The sequence below is a fragment of the Chiloscyllium plagiosum genome, unplaced genomic scaffold, assembly GCF_037043375.1.
Source record: "Chiloscyllium plagiosum isolate Xiang-an unplaced genomic scaffold, Cpla_swu_hap1 HiC_scaffold_8, whole genome shotgun sequence".
Classification (NCBI taxonomy): Eukaryota; Metazoa; Chordata; class Chondrichthyes; order Orectolobiformes; family Hemiscylliidae; genus Chiloscyllium; species Chiloscyllium plagiosum.
In genome coordinates, this window is record NW_028270146.1 from 21961680 (window position 1) to 21979725 (window position 18046).

The window sequence follows — 18046 nt, forward strand, 5'->3', positions numbered from 1 at the left end:
CTCTGTCAGTGCAGGACCCCTCAGTACTGACCCTCTGTCAGTGCAGGACTCCCTCAGTACTAACCCTCCAATACTGCAGCAATCAGTACTGACCCCCTGACAATGCAGCACTCTCTCTGTACTGACCCGCTGACAGTGCGGTACTCCTTTATGACTGACCCTCTGACAGTACGGCACTCCCTCAGTACTGATCCTCTGACAGTACGGTACACCTTTTGTACAGACCCTCTGACAGTGCGGCACACTCTCAGTACTGATCCTCTGTCAGTGCGGTATTCCTTTATTACTGACCCTCTGTCAGTGCGGCACTCCCTCAGTACTGATCCTCTGACAGTGCGGTACTACTTTAGTTCTGATCCTCTGACAGTGCGGCACTCCTTCAGTACTGACCCTCTGTCAGTGCGGTATTCCTTTATGACTGACCGTCTGACAGTGCGGCATTCCCTCAGTACTGATCCTCTGACAGTGCAGTACACCGTTAGTACTGACCCACTGACAGTGCGGCACTCCCTCAGTACTGACCCTCTGTCAGTGCGGTATTCATTTATTACTGATCCTCTGACAGTGCAGCACTCCCTCAGTACTGTCCCTCTGTCAGTGCAGTACTTATTTATTACTGACCCTCAGACAGTGCGGCACTCCCTCAGTACTGATCCTCTGACAGCGTGGTATTCCTTTAGTACTGACCCTCAGACAGTGCGGCACTCCCTCAGTACTGACCCTCTGTCAGTGCAGTATTCCCTCAGTACTGACCCTCTGACATTGCAGTACACCATTGTACTGACCCCCTGACAGTGCCGCATTCCCTCAGTTCTGACCATCTGACAGTGTAACACCACCTCATACTGACCCCCTGCCAGTGCCACACCCCCTCAGTTCTGTCCATCTGACAGTCCCCTGCAGTACTGACCCACTGACAGTGCAGCACTCCCTCAGTATTGACCTCCTGACAGTGCAGCACTACCTCAGTACTGACCCCCTAACAGTGCCGCACTCCCTCAGTTCTGATCATCTGACAGTCCCCTGCAGTACTGACCCACTGACAGTGCAGCACTCCCTCAGTACTGACCCCCTGACAGTGCAGCACTACCTCAGTACTGACCCCTAACAGTGCCGCACTCCCTCAGTTCTGATCCTCTGACAGTGTGGTACTCCCTCAGTGCTGGCCCTCTTACAGTGCTACACTCCCTCAGTGCTGAGCCTCTGACAATACGGCGCTACCTTAGTACAGACCCTCTGACAGTCCAGCATTCCTCTGCATTGATCCATTATCTGACCATCTGACAGTCCCCTGCAGTACTGACCCACTGACAGTGCAGTACTCCCTCAGTACTGATCCACAGACAGTGCGGTACTCCCTCAGTACTGATCCTCTGACAGTGCGGCACTCCTTCAGTACTGATCCTCCGACAGTGCAGGAGTCCCTCAGTACTGATCCTCTGACAGTGTGGTACTGCTTCAGTACAGACCCTCCATCATTTCAGCACTCCCTCAATTTCCCTCTGACAGTGTAGTGCTCCCTCAATACTAAACCTCTAACAGTGTGGCACTCCCTCAATACTGACCCTTTAACAGTGTTGTACTTCCTCAGTAGTGACCCTCCATCAGCGCAGTGCTCCCTCAGTACAGACAATCTGATAGTGCTATACTCCCTCAGCACTGATCCTCTGACAGTGCGGTACTCCCTCAGTACTGACCCTCTGTCAGTGCAGTACTCCCTCAGTACTGACCCTCTGATAGTGCAGTACTCCCTCAGCACTGATCCTCCGACAGTGCGATACTCCCTCAGTACTGATCCTCTGACAGTGCGGCACTCCCTCAGTACTGATCCTCTGACAGTGCAGTATTCCCTCAGTATTGATCTTCTGACAGTGCGGCACTCCTTCAGTACTGATCCACCGACAGTGCGGTACTCCCTCAGTACTGACCCTCTGACAGTGCGGTACTCCCTCAGTATTGATCCTCTGACAGTGTGGTACTCCCTCAGTGCTGGCCCTCTTACAGTGCTACCCTCCCTCAGTGCTGAGCCTCTGACAATACGGCGCTACCTTAGTACTGACCCTCTGACAGTACTGCACTCCCTTGGTATTGACCCTGTGATTGTGTAGCACTCCCTCAGCACTAACCCTCCAACATGGTAGATGACAAAATTTAAATCCAATCAAATGTGCAGTAAAGGGCTGGCTGAAGGACAACAGTGTATTGTTGTCAACACTGTAAATTGTTGTAAAAATCCATCTTTTCACTAATGTGGTTTTGGGATGGAAAATCTGCTGTGTTCATCTGCTCTGGCCTACATGTAACTCCAGACCTGCAGCAATGGGGTTGTTTCATAATCACCCTCAGAGCAATTAGGGATGGTCAATAGATTCTGACTTAGCCAGTGATGACCATCTCCCGTGAACTGATTAAAAACAACAACCTTTTCTGTTTTATTATCGGGATTGCCATCCTTTAGAATATAGAACATAGAACAGTACAGCACAGAACAGGCCCTTCAGCTCACGATGTTGTGCCGACCACTGATCCTCATGTATGCACCCTCAAATTTCTGTGACCATATGTATGTCGAGGAGTCTCTTAAATGTCCCCAATGACCCTGCCACCACAACTGCTGCTGGCAACGCATTGCATGCTCTCACAACTCTCTGTGCAAAGAACCCACCTCTGACATCCCCTCTATACTTTCCTCCAACCAGCTTAAAACTATGACCCCTCGTGTTAATCATTTCTGCCCTGGGAAATAGTCTCTGGCTATCAACTCTATCTATGCCTCTCATTACCTTGTATACCTCAATTAGGTCCCCTCTTCTCCTCCTTTTCTCCAATGAAAAAAGTCCGAGCTCAGTCAACCTCTCCTCATAAGTTAAGCCCTCCAGTCCAGGCAGCATCCTGGTAAACCTCCTCTGAATCTGCTCCAAAGAATCCACATCTTTCCTATAATAGGGCGACCAGAACTGGACGCAGTATTCCAAGTGCGGTCTAACCAAAGTTTTATAGAGCTGCAACAAGATCTCACAACTTTTAAACTCAATCCCCCTGTTAATGAAAGCCAAAACACCATATGCTTTCTTAACAACCCTGTCCACTTGGGTGGCCATTTTAAGGGATCTATGTACCTGCACACCAAGATCCCTCTGTTTCTCCACACTGCCAAGAATCCTATCCTTAATCCTGTACTCAGCTTTCAAATTCGACTTTCCAAAATGCATCACCTCACATTTATCCAGGTTGAACTTCATCTGCCACCTCTCAGCCCATCTCTGCATCCTGTCAATGTCCCGCTGCAGCCCTCTATACTGTCAACGACACCTCCAACCTTTGTATCGTCTGCAAACTTGCTGACCCATCCTTCAATCCCCTCATCCAAGTCATTAATAAAAATTACAAACAGTAGAGGCCCAAGGACAGAGCCCTTTGGAACACCACTCACCACAGACTTCCAGGAGAATATTTTCCTTCTACTACCACTCGCTGTCTTCTGTTGGCCAGCCAATTCTGTATCCAGACAGCTAAGTTCCCCTGTATCCCATTCCTCCTGACCTTCTGAATGAGCCTACCATGGGGAACCTTATTAAATGCCTTGCTGAAGTCCATATACACCACATCCACAGCTCGACCCTCATCAACTTTTCTAGTCACATCATCAAAGAACTCGATAAGGTTTGTGAGGCATGACCTGCCCCTCACAAAGCTGTGTTGACTGCATTTAATCAAGCCATGCTCTTCCAGATGGTCATAAATCCTATCCCTCAGAATCCTTTCTAACACCTTGCAGACGACAGACGTGAGACTTACTGGCCTGTAATTGCCGGGGATTTCACTATTTCCTTTCTTGAAGAGAGGAATTACATTTGCCTCTCTCCAGTCCTCAGGTACGACTCCAGTGGAGAGCAAGGATGCAAAGATCTTCGCAAGTGGTGAAGCAATTGCATTTCTCGTTTCCCAAAGCAGCCGAGGACAAATCTGGTCAGGGCCTGGCGACTTGTCAATCTTAACGTTTGACAAAATTTGCAGCACGTCAGCTTCCTCTATCTCTATCCATTTCAGCATGCACATCTGCTCTTCAAAGGTTTCATTCACTACAAAGTTTGTTTCTTTCGTAAAGACAGTACCAAAAAACTCATTGAGGGCTTCCCCTACCTCCTTAGACTCCACACACAAATTCCCTATGCTATCCCTGATCGGCCCTACTCTTTCTTTGACCATTCTCTTATTCCTCACATAAGTGTAAAATGCCTTTGTGTTCTCCCTAATCCATTCTGCCAAGCCTTTCTCATTCCCCCTCCTGGCTCTCCTCAGACCATTTTTGAGCAATTCCTCGCCTGCCTGTAATCCTCTAGAGCTGAGCTTGACCCTAGCTTCCTCCACCTTATGTAAGCTACCTTTTTCCTTTTGACGAGAAGCTCCACCGCTCTCATCATCCAAGGTTCCTTTACCTTTCCCCTTCTTGCCTGTCTCAGAGGGACATATTTATTCATCACTTGCAACAACTGTTCCTTAAACAGTCTCCACATGTCTATAGTGCCTTTACCATGGAACAATTGCTCCCAATCCATGCTTCCTAACTCATGTCTAATCGCATGATAGTTTCCTCTTCCCCAATTAAATATCCTCCCATTTTGCCTAATCCTCTCCTTCTCCATAGCTAAGTAGAATGTGAGGCAGTTGTGGTCACTATCACCAAAATGCTCTCCCATCACAAGATCTGATACCTGCCCCAGCTCGTTTCCGAGCACCAAGTCTAGAATGGCCTCTCCCCTCGTCGGCCTGTCAATGTACTGAGTTAGGAAACCCTCCTGAACACACCTTACAAAAACAGCTCCATTCAAATCTTCTGCTCGAAGGAGGTTCCAATCAATATTGGGAAAGTTAAAGTCACCCATTACAACAACCCTACTATGTCCACACTTTTCCAAAATCTGCTGACCTATGCTTACTTCCATCTCCCTGCTGCTATTGGGGGGCCTGTAGTAAACCCCTAACGAGGTGACTGCTCCCTTGCTGTTCCTAATTTCCACCCATACTGACTCGGTAGGCAGATCTTCCTCGACAATGGAAGCTTCTGTAGCTGTGATACTTTCTTTTGTGTGGATCACACTGGGTAACTCAATGTATCCTGAAAGAGTTAACAGAAAAGGTAGCAAGGAAAATATAGTAAAATAGGTATCTAGGCAACGGAGGGCAAATAACTGGAAGGGTCTCTTCAGAAATAAGAGCACTTGAGCTGATCTGTAAGGTGGGGTGACATGTCATATCTACAAAGTTTCCTTCCCCAGGATGTGGAGTAAGGAGATAGATCTTTAAAATAACGTAAATGAGCCACTTCTGAAAATAATGATTGCCAAAGCTAAAAATCTCAAATAAACAAAGTAAGTGGAAGATGTGGGTAAGAGATTAAATGATGCTGCTGACTTCCTGTCACTAAGGTGTCCCATGTTCTAAGCTCTGCTGTGTGTATAACAACTGGAGGGAATTGATATGCAAAAGCTTTGCAGCTCAGACAAGTATGGAACAAGCTTTCACAATCTGAAAACAACTTGGATATTTCAAGAACCCAACAGCCACACAGTGGCAACCAACTCTGGCTTTCAGTTCAGGAGACAGAGGTTTAGCCAGTGACAGCACCCAGGAGGAAGCTTCCCACAAACCAAAAGTGGCGAGAGAAATTTAGTTGTCAGCATTCAATGCAGTTTTTAACTATTTCGGTTCAGTCTCTCTGGCGTTCCATCCTGGCTTCCTTGACCACCTCCAGCAGCTGTGGATTAGCAAACAAAAATATGATAAATCTGGACCATCCATCGTCCATCACAAATGTCCCGAAGCAGTCTGTAATGTTACTATAAGTGCAAGAGATAAATTGATATGGCTTTAGTGCTTGTCTCAGGAATAAGAACTGGAACAGTGAAGGTGATAGTGGCATTTTTTGGTAACAGGTATCCCAGAGGTTCTGCAATGCATTTATGGTATGAATTTAGTTAAAAATCACACAACACCAGGTTATAGTCCAACATATTTATTTGGAAGCACTCGCTTTCGGAGCGCTGCTCCTTCATCAGGTGGTTGTGATGAAGGAGCGGCGCTCTGAAAGCTAGTGCTTCCAAATAAGCATGTTGGACTATAACCTGGTGTTGTGTGATTTTTAACTTTGTAAACCCCAGTCCAACACCAGCATCTCCAAATCAAGGAATGAATTGTACATCTAGTCTTTCCAAAATATTGATGTAAAGGATTGCATTGTCTAAAGTTATTGAAGGCTCTGTGTTGGCTGCTAAGAAATGGGAGTAAATATTTAACCTTGTGTGATATTGCTCACATGTAAATTATGTAACTGAAAAATGTCCTGTTTTGTACTTTCTGCCTTAAATTTTCCATCCTTTTTCAATTTTGGTATGCAAAAAGCTTTACCTTCAGACAAAGATAAGTGAGTTTGCATCCCCTGGGCACGAGATGGACAGTTAAATGTGGGTGCCCTTCCTGAAGAAGGGCTTATGCCCGAAACGTCGATTCTCCTGTTCCCTGGATGCTGCCTGACCTTCTGCGCTTTTCCAGCAACACATTTTCAGCTCTGATCTCCAGCATCTGCAGACCTCACTTTCTCCTCAAATGTGGGTGATGCCAATTTGTGGGACCGACACTGAGTAGTAAAGTGTACATGTGTGAACGGGAGAGAAACAAAATTCACAACTTGAGTTATTCAAGTCATTTCAAACGTCAATCAACATCCACTTCACCATCCATTGACTCTATCTATGCTTCCTGTTGCCTTGGGAAAGCAGCCAATATAATCAAATAGCCTCCCACCCCGGTTATATTTTTTTATAAACTCTTCCATCCGGCGGCAAATTTAAACGTTTGTATACACATATGAACGGATTCAAGAACAGCTTCTTCCTCTCTGTCATCAGAGTTCTGAACAGACCTGTCAAACTTTCAATATAACGTTGATGTCGCTCTCTGGGCACCTTCTCTGCAGCTGCAACATTGTATTCCTCTCTCTATTCTATTACCCTGAGGCACTTTGTACGGTATGGCCTGCCACACAAAACAAAACTTTTCACTGTACCAAGGGACATGTGACAATAATAAATCAAATCATATCAACCCAGCCTGACATTATTATTGCAAGTAAAAGGGAAAATGCTTAGGTAATCTCAAAGACCTGCAAATAATTCATTGTCAGTGGGTTCTGTGCATTTCTTAAATAAAAACTGCTCAGTTACAGAGAAGTATCGACTGGTCAAAGAGTGATATCAACAGTCACTCTTTCACCTTTTCAACTTGAGCAGGGTTCAGAGAGAGTTGGGAATGAGTCACAAAAGAAGATGTCGCATCTAAAAATAGGAATCAAAATTTATATCAGCAGAAAAGCCACTCGTATGACAATTGGAAACTACAAAGCTCTCCAAAAGTACAAAACAGCCTTAAAACCAACCATGTAACAGAGACACTACCAATTCAGGTAACAGACCCACTTTCACTCAAAGCAGTGCTGTTGTGAGATGTTTAATCCTCTTCATATTTACTTTGAGAATTAATCTCTGATGGTAATTTAATAGCTGCTGATGGATTTTACAAAAAATGCCACTGTGGTACTTTACTCCACCATAAAGGATTGAACAAGCAGCAAAGTCCATGATGTGAACTCCACTCAGGAGTGCAAAATGTGGAAGATTACAATTTTACATGGCTTAACTGGGACTAACATTGTACTAGGCAGACAGTTGCACTGACTGTTTGCTTAAGGTCACCTGATAAATTTGTTCTTTAGAATTGGAACTCTGTTTCAGTTCACACACTCACTGATCAATGAGAGGGTTGGAGGGATTGGAGGGGATGATGGGAGACCTTTGGTTAGATGATGAGAAAGTGACCCCAAGACCTGGAACATCTCATTCCTTTTCAGTATGATTTGCAGCCCTGAATATTAATTAAATTCTTGACACTCTCCCTCAGCTGTGGAAAATCCAGGGCAACACATATAATGCAGTAACTTTAATTGAGAAACCATCCCACTTAGGTAGTCACACAAGGACAGGGAATGTGATACACCCTCCATACTGAAAAACTCAGGGAATGTGACACAGCCTCGATACTGTAAAACTCAGGGAATGCGACACACCCTGCATACAGTAAAACTCAGAGAATGTGATACACCCCATCCTTGAGCCTTACGTCCTACCATGTCCAACTTCTAACTTAATGTTACATTTGATCATTTAGCAGTGATGATAATCGGGATAATTGAATGAAGCTGTGATCTAATTGTATCAGGGTATAACTTCAATCATCTAGTCGGGTCTGGGAGGGATGCCCAAAACCAAATTGAACTGAGGAAGTGGCAAGGGTTAAATGTTAATTAAGGGATAACTTGGTGTGAACTTGACTGGGTAAACAGATAGGGGTGGGAGTTTTGTAATGTGTGAACTGGAATATCACATGCCTGGACTCTGTTTAACCTTTCACATCCAGTGTTTCAGGCAGGTGACAGGAAGATGATGGCCTAGTCATGTTATCATTAGACTGCTAATCCATAAAACCTAGTAATGTTCTGAGGACTTGAGTTCAAATCCCACCTTAACAGATGGTAGAGCTGAAATTGAATAAAAACCTGGAGTGAACAGTCTAATGATAACCATTGGTGATTCTCAAGAAGGGCAAAATCCCTCTTGTTCACTTATGACCTTTCATGAAGGAATCTACCATCCTTAACTGATCTGGCCTATGAGTGACTCAAGACCCACAGCAACATGATCAATTTTTTACTACTGATACACTCAGTTAAAATAAAGAAGGTAGCCAGATATTTGTAAGTCAAAGACCGGAAGCTAAGCATTATTTTGATTTGGAGAAACGTTCTGACAGATGGCTGAATCAAAATCTAAGGTTTTGGAGAATGGATACAAACCTATTTTGTGAACAAGGCCCTTATAGCTTGTGACTCGTGTTATTACTTTACTGAAGAGTAATGAAGGCAGGGTATGGTCCTGCCTCTTTCACTGCACTACAAAAACAGGAGAAAGAGCAAAGGTTTTTGCAGAATTGGAGATTGATGAATGGACATGGATGAACATTTGGTATTTTGTTAACTTTCAGGCATAAAATTTACCCAAAAGGTGATTTCCTAATTCACAGATGCAGAAGGGATCTTATTAATTTTGTGGGATGTGGGTGTCGCTGGCTGGGCCAGCATTTATTGCCCATCCCTAGTTGCCCTTGAGAAGGTGGTGGTGAGCTGCCTTCTTGAACTGCTGCAGTCCACCTTCTGTGGGTCGATCCACATCACTATTAGGGAGGGAACTCCAGAATTTTGACCCAGAAACAGTGAAGGAACGGCGATATGTTTTCAAGTCAGGAAGGTGAGTGGCTTGGAGGAGAACTTGAAGATGGTGCCGTTCCCATATATCTGCTGCTCTTGTCCTTCCAGGTGGAAGTGGTCGTGGGTTTGGAAGGTCGTGTCTAAGGATCTTTGGTGAATTTCTGCAGTGCATCTTGTAGATAGTACACACTGCTGCTACTGAGCATTGGTGGTGGGGGGAGTGCTTGTGAATGTGGTGCCAATCAAGTGGTCTGCTTTGTCCTGGATGGCCTCAAGCTTCTTGACTGTTGTTGGAGCTGTACCCATCCAGGCAAGTGGGGAGTATTCCTTCACACTCTTGGCTTGTGCTTTGTAGACGGTGGACAGGCTTTGGGGAGTCAGGAGGTGAGTTACTCACTGCAGTATTCCCAGCCTCCCACCTGCTCTTGTAGCCACTGTGTTTATGTGGCGAGTAAGTTAATTTTCTTGTCAATGATAACCCAAGATGCTGATAGTGGAAGATTCAGTGATGATATTGAATGTCAACATGTGGTGGTCAGATTGTCTCTTATTGATGATTGACATAGCCTGACGTGAATGGTGATTGCCAATTGTCAGTCCAAACCTGGATATTGCCCAGATCCTGTTACATTTGAACTGGACTGCTTCAGTATCTGAGGAGTTATGAATGGTGCTGAACATTGTGCAATCATCAGTCAACACCCGCACTTCTGACCTTATGATGGAGGAAAGGTGATTGATGAAGCAGCTGAAGATAGTTGAACATAGGACACCACCATGAGGAACTCCTGATTTGGAGGTGCCGGTGTTGGACTGGGGTGCACAAAGTTAAAAATCACACAATACCAGGTTATAGTCCAACAGGTTTATTTGGAAGCACTAGCTTTCACAGCGCTGCTCCTTCATCAGGTGGGTGTGGAGGAACTCCTTCAGAGATGTCCTGGAGCTGAGATGAATGACATCCAACAACCACAACCATCTTCCTATGTGTCAGTTATGACTCCAACTGCAAGAGAGTTTTCCCTCGATACCCATTGATTCCAGCTTTGCGAAGACTCCTTGATGCAACACTCAGTCGAATGCAGCCTTAATGCCAAGGGCCATCACTCTCACCTCACTTCAGGAATTCAGCTCTTTCGTCCAGGTTTGAACCAAGGCTGTAATGAGGTCAGGAGCTGAGTGACCCCAGCAGAACTCAAACTGGGTATCACTGAGCAAGTTATTGCTGAGCTGGTGCTGCTAAATAGCACTGCCGATGACATCTTCCATCATTTTACTGATGACCGAGAGTAGACTGATGGGGCGATAATTGGTCAACTTAGATTTGTACTGCTTTTTCTAGCAGCTATGTCCTTTAGGACCTGACCAGCTCAATCAGTAGTACTGCTATAAAGTCACTCTTGGTGGTGGACATTGACATCCCCCACCCAGAGTACATGTTGTGACCTTACCATCCTCAGTTCTTCCTCTGAGAAGTACCGAGTCATCGGGCCGAGGAAGGGCGGTACATGATAATCAGCAAGAGGTTTCATTGCTCATGAGACTTCATGAGCTTCTATCTGGGAGCTCCCCAGTGTGTACTGGCATTTATTACATTGAGTTTAGACAGACTGCTAGATTTGATGAGAGTCAAATTTGCAGATCAGCACACACTGGTTGAACAAATGTCAGAAGCGCTAACATTTCTTTGGAAAGCATTCGTTTCCAGCAATGTTCTCAGCACAAATGGGCAATTGGCCGTATGACAGTAGATGGACTGTTGATAGTCTTAATGAACTGATACCATCCTTAAACAGGTCACAAAGCACCAGCCCAAGAGAAGAAATTTAAGCAAGAGAAAATTAGGGGAAATGTTGACAATTTTGAGAAGCAACGATATTTCAGCGCTTGCAGTAAAAAAATGAATGTCAGAAGGGCCCAGAATGTAATCAATTAATGTCTGAGGTGTGACTGACAATATCACTATGTCATGAACTGTCAGGAATGGTATAATAGAGTACTCAAAATTAAACAAGAAATGGATGATTCAGAAGAATAAGATGGAGATATGGATCAAAGAGAGCATTTTATTGGTCATAAGACGGTTAAACCCTGTGATGTATGCACTGGTAGAGCATCTTTCAAATGTGCAGTGTTAGGTAGGGCTACACAGAGTCCCTATGGCCCATTGAGTTTGCACCAACCCTCAAAAGAGCATTCTACCCACCCCCACCCATCCCTGTAACCTCATACTGCCCATGGTTAACCCACCTAGCCTGCACATATCTGTACAATTTAGCATGGCCAATCCAACTAACCTGCACATGTTTGGACTGTGGGAGGAAACCAGAGCACAGCCACGCAGACACAGGGAGAATGTGCAAACTCCACACAGACAGTTGCCTGAGGGTGGGATCAAACCTGGGTCCCTGGCGCTGTGAGGCAGCAGTGCTAACTGCTGAGCCACCCAGTGTGTGAAATGGATGAGCAAAGGAACAAACCTTACGCTGAGAACAAAGTTTGGATGTTAGCCTGGCTTGCAGTATATGTACTTGCCATGTTCATTGCAACAGGAAGAACATCTTCATGTGATGCATCAACTCATCATAATAGGTGACAGTCATACATTGGTTCATTTCCCAGGGCAATGCCCTGCCCAATCAGAGGCAAACTTCACAGTTTCAAATTTTAACAGAGCCTGGCGGTTGACTGTCAATCATCAGTACTTAATGCATTCTCTAACAGTCAGTATCTCCAACAGTCAGAATCCACTTACCATCCCATCAGCACAAATATGTTCTCCATTCCAAACAACCTTGAAGGGTCCCATGTTGTGCAATTATTGGCCCAGGGAAGATTATTAATAAAGTTGGACAAATAATAGTTGCATAGCATGGGACCCAGACTGTTTGGGTACACCCTTCAAGGTTGTTTGAAATGGATTACAAATTTGCAGATTTGAAGTTGTGGAAATCAATATAGAATTCTCGGGGCTGCAAAGTGACTGAGTGGAAAATGAGATGTTGCTTCTCCAGCTTGTGGCGTGCTCCATTGGAAAACTGTAGCAGGCCAGGAATGAGAATATTATCAGTGGCATTCCATAAAGCAGTCATCCAGATTACGTTTGGTCACACCTATGTAAAGGAGATGATATTATGATCAGCGAATGCATTAGACCCGACTGAAAGATGTACAAGTCAAACAATGCTTTACCTCAAAGATGTGTTTGGGGGCCTTCGATGGTGAGGAGAGAGGAGATGAAATGGGTAAATGCTGCATCGTCTGCCATTGTTTGGAAGTTTGCTTGTAGAAGCCTTGTCTACTCATCTTCCCCTGTCATACCAGATGTGAAAATGTAACTGTTCTCTCTCCACAGAGGTTGCCAAAGCTGTTAAGTTCTCCAACCCTTCTTTGTATCAATTCAGATTTCCAGCATCTGCAATAGTTTGCTGCTTTTTAAGGACTGCAGTTTCCATCCCTACGATAACCTTGAACCAGTTGGGTCCCCATCATAAACTGGTTGTCCCATGGTCACCAATACTGATCTGAATTTTGTTTGGGTTTTATTTAAATAAATGAATTTAATGTCCCCAGCTACCAAGGAAACATTTCAACTTACTTGGTCCCCACTACTTGAAGCTGGGACAGGTTGCTACAAAGTGAGGCTGGAATCTCATCACCAAGTAACTCTCTATTTACACATGTACAGTACTTGACATTGATCCAGCTCCCTCAGAGCCAGCTCTCAGGGTGAACAGGATGTCTGACACATCTGTTTGTATCTGTCAGCCAGGGCTCCCTGATTGAACCAAATTAACAGCCCCAATCAGGGAACTCTGTGAGATCCGCCTGGCTGACCTTGTTACAATCACTCCACAAAATTAACCAGAACTGCCACTGAGATGCCTACTGGCAGTTATCCTTGGGTCAATTCATTTGAAGGAATTTCAATGAGCTCTCGGAGTGGTTTTTGTGGACCACAGAATTATACACTATTGAGCGTTAGCAATAGAATTAATCAACGTGCACTACAGTGTACAATATAAACTCCTATTTATGTATACAATGCAATAGCCAATTAACTATGAGAATCGCATATCACAATGTGATTCAAAATATTTGTAAAGTTACACATGGTTGACTTGATTCTGTTAAAGGCTTAGTTATAATCACTCACTAAGGTGCAGGTTTTGAGTCACTGTGGAGTCAGCCATGAAAGAAATCTCTCTTCACACATGCTCCAGGATGTACAGATTTAGCATCCATTGGTACTTCTTGAATTGAATTCACCCAAAGCAGTCACTCCCGTGTACAGCAGGAAGCTATCAACAACATGATCGGTTATATTCCCGGTCAAACAACATGCACTTTCACTTTCTTTGATCTCAGGTTGTGGATGTCACCATTCGCTGCCATTTTCTCATTACCCAAAGGGTAGTTTAGAGTCATAAGGCCATTAAATATAGGAGCAGAATCAGGCCATTTGGTCCACCGAGTCTGCTCTGCCATTCAATCATGGCTGATATGTTACTCAGGAGAAAGTGAGCACTGCAGATGCTGGAGATCAGAATCGAAAGTGAGGCACTGGAAAAGCACAGCAGGTCAGGCAGCATCCGAGGATGTGCCACACTTTCCACTCTGATATGTTTCTCAACCTCATTCTCCTGCCTTCACCCTGTAAGTGATTCCCTTAAGTCAGCCTTATTACCGAGAGGCCTAGATAGAGTGGACATGGCGAAGATGACTCCACTAGCAGGAGAGAGTAGGACCCGAGGGCACAGCCTCAGAGTGAAGGCACGACCCTTTAGAATTGAGATGAGGAGGAATTTCTTTAGCCAGAGGGTGGGGAATCTGTGGAACTCATTACCACAGGCAGCTGTAGAGGCCAAGTCATTGAGTATATTTAAGACAGAGGCAGATAGGTTCTTGATTAGGAAGGGGGTCAAGGGTTAGCGAGAGAAGGCTAGAGCATGGGGTTTAGAAACATATCATCCACAATTGAATGGTGGAGCAGACTTGATTGGCCAAATGGCCTAGTTCTGTTCCTATCTCTTAGGTCTTATTGCTGTGTGCTTGGAGTCACATGTCGGTGAGACCAGGTAAGAAGAGCAGATTTCCCTTCCCTGAAGGGCATTTTTATGAACAATTGACAGTGGTTATACGGTAGTTATTAGACTAGCAACCCATTGTAGATTTTTATTGAATCCGAATTTTACCCCTCTGCTGTGGTGGGATTTGAACCCATGACCTGACAGCAACCACCTGGGGTTCTGAATGATTAATCCAGTGCCATTGCAACAACACCACTGCCTTCCCAAATCGCATTTATTTTTAAAATGAGTAATTGCAGAATCTAATATTTAGAAGGAACAGGGTGTACAAAGACCTTTAGTGCAATGTTGACGTGACCTATTGTGAGATAATTCCAGCCAGCAATGGTTTCTGTCTGTGCCATCAGAATGAGCAACACTTTCTCGCCCCGCTGGCTTCAAATGGAATATTTGGCCACATTAAAGACCCTGAATGAAAAGCAGATTATCGAGAATACTGAAACACGAGTACTAAATATCCTTAAGCCTCTTTCCACTTCCCATCAAATCTGATTAATTAGTTTACAAAAACCCAACTGCAGCCAAAATGACGCAAAATAAAAATCCCATTTAATCAGCGAGTTGCAATCATGAGGAAAACAACCTTTTTCCCCTTTCTTTCAGGTTAATGGGATTTGTGTTGCCAAGTGAATTGATGAAACAGCCCATCTCTACGTTCTGTTGGACCAATATTATGCTAAATTGCCTGATGACAATGTCCATTTAGTGAAACGGTGTAGTTCTTCTGAAAAATCGAATTATCCAAAGAGCAGTGTTAATTTTAAACCCAATTAGGTAAAATAATTATTAAGCAGCTGTTAGTGAGGATAATAGACCTTTTAAAAGTAGCATTCTCCCTTTTACACTAATTAGATCTACTGGCTCTTTACAGGAAACAGGCAAAAGACATCGTCACCTCTGCCTGAGGTTTGACCTGGCTCAGACCCAGGAAATGCCTTTAGTCCAGTTAGAATTTAATGCCATCACATGACCATCTACCCTGCCCAGTTTAGCACTACACAGCACTACACTCTGAGTGTTGCCCCTCTCCTTACACCTTCCCCACCACCTATCCCGCACCTTTCCCAAACTGTGCTCCTTAGGAACTGAATTGTCGTGACAGCTAAATGAAATTTACACAGACGCTAAAACTGACCTTCCAGAATTCAATTTTTCTCACATTTGGCCAAACCTTGCCAATTGTGAACACAGTTAGCCAAGGAATTGTTGACGGTTATCTCCCATTTGGGAGTGAAGCCTTATGGTCAGATCAGAAATCAAAGCACTTGTGGCTGATGAAAGAACTTCAGAAGCTTAGCACAGATGTTACCTGGAGGCTATGTTCGTGAGTACATATTTAAGTATCTAAGGCTTAGTGTTACTGGAGTTGAGTTGCAGAAAGACAAGCAGCTAGCTATATTTAACCCACCACCGTCCCCTACTTAGCTGCCCAGGAAAATGTGTGAACAAGTACAATACTAATAGCGATAATGCCCCCACAGCAGAGACTTCCAGCATTGTGACCCAGCAGCAATATCAGAAACAGAAGATGCTGGGAGACTAAAAGGGAGTTTCGAGGTCGTGGCATTCCCATTAACACCAAGAAGGACATGTGTGGCAACATTAGGGGCTGGCTCAGCTAAATGGTGTCATATTTCCCCATCTCTCACCTCCTGCCTGATTGCAACAAGATGCATTTTTTTGGAGAATGAGTGTTTTAACTTCTCTGAGGTAACATACAAACATAAAACAAAACAGAAGTAGGCTTTAAACCTCTCATACCTACTCCACCATTTAGTAAGATCATAGCTGATCTGATTGTGACCTCAAATGCACATTCCTGCCTGAAATAATTCCACGAAGGCCATTATCTGTGTACCGTACATGACATTGGACCAGCTAGCTCAGAGCCAGATCCGAGAGTGAACAGAATCCCTGACACTCCTGTTTATTTATTTTTTTATTTTTTTATTTTCTTTTTTCTTTTTTTCTTTCGTTCTTTAATTTAACCCCCACACTACCACCTAAGTGCGGTAGTGCTTATTTTTTTTTCCCCAGCACCCATGGTGTGTGTGTGCAGGTGTGAGACACAGTGAAAGACACAAAGTGCACGAATCTTTATTCAATTTCCACCACCAGGAAGATAGGAAAACACCCGAGTGGCCAGTGACAAACACTGCCCTTCACATCAGTGCTACACTCCTGTTTATATCTGTCAGCCAGGGCTCCCTGATTGGACCAGATTACAGCCCCAATCAGGGAAGTCATATTCTACCCACCTGGCTAAACTCATTCCAATCACTCCATTACTTAATAAGAATTTATTTACCTCCGGCCTTGAAAATATTTATAGACTCAGCTTCCACTGCCTTTTCAGGAAAAGAGCTCCAAACACTCACAACCTTCTGAAAGTAAAAAACGCTCATCTCTGCTTTAAATGGATGACACCTGATTTTTAAACAGTGACTCCCCCCCCACCCCACCAGATCTAGATTCTCCCATGAGAGGAAGCATCCTCTCCCCCACCGCCCCCCCCCCCCCCGCCCCCGCCCCCCAGCAACTTGCCAAGACCTCTAAGGATTTTGCAAATTTCAATCAAGTTGCCTCTTACTCTTCTTAAATTTCATCAGATACAAGACTGACTGATCCAAATTTTCTTCATGAGATAACTCAGCCGTATTCTAGGTGGTGGTCTAGTAATCTTTTGCTGAGCTGCTTCTGATATATTTATATCATTCCTTAAAGGAGGGGGCTGATACTGCAGACAGTGCTCCAGATGTGGTGTCTCTAATGCCTTGTATAACTGAAACATAGCTTCCCTAGCTTTATATTCAATTCCCTCGTAATAACCTATAGCATTCTATTAGATTCCCTACTTACTTGCTGTACTTATTCGCCAGACTTTAATGATTCATGCACGAGAGCACCCAGATCCCTCTTCATCTCGGAGTTCGGTAATCCCCCACCACTTTCGTAATATTTGTCATTTTCATTCTTACAAAATTTCACAGTTTCCCGCATTATATTCCATGTGCCGAGTCTTTATTATGTCCATTTCAAAACTTACTTTCCTACCTATCTTTGTGCCATCAGCAAATTATCATCAAACAAAAGAGAAAATGGTAATTTTCACAATATCAGAAAGGTACACAACAAATGCTCACTCCACACACCCAGACACACACACACAGACACACATGCACGCACACACACACCCAGACACACACACACCCAGACACATACACACAGACACACACGCACACACACACACCCAGACACACACACACCCAGACACATACACATACACATACACACACACATACACACACACACCCCCAGACACATATACATACACACACACATACACACACAGCCACACACACACACACACCCAGACACATACACATACACACACATATACACACACATGCACACACAGACACAGACACACACGCACACACATGCACACACAGACACACACAGACACACACACACACGCACACACACCCAGACACACACACACTCACACGCACACACAGACACACACACTACACACACACACGATTCGTAGAAATGTAACATTGACTTAGATTATTAAGAGAGAACCAAGAAACAAGTTACTTGCTTAAATGGCCCTTGAAGTTGAAAAACGTTGCAG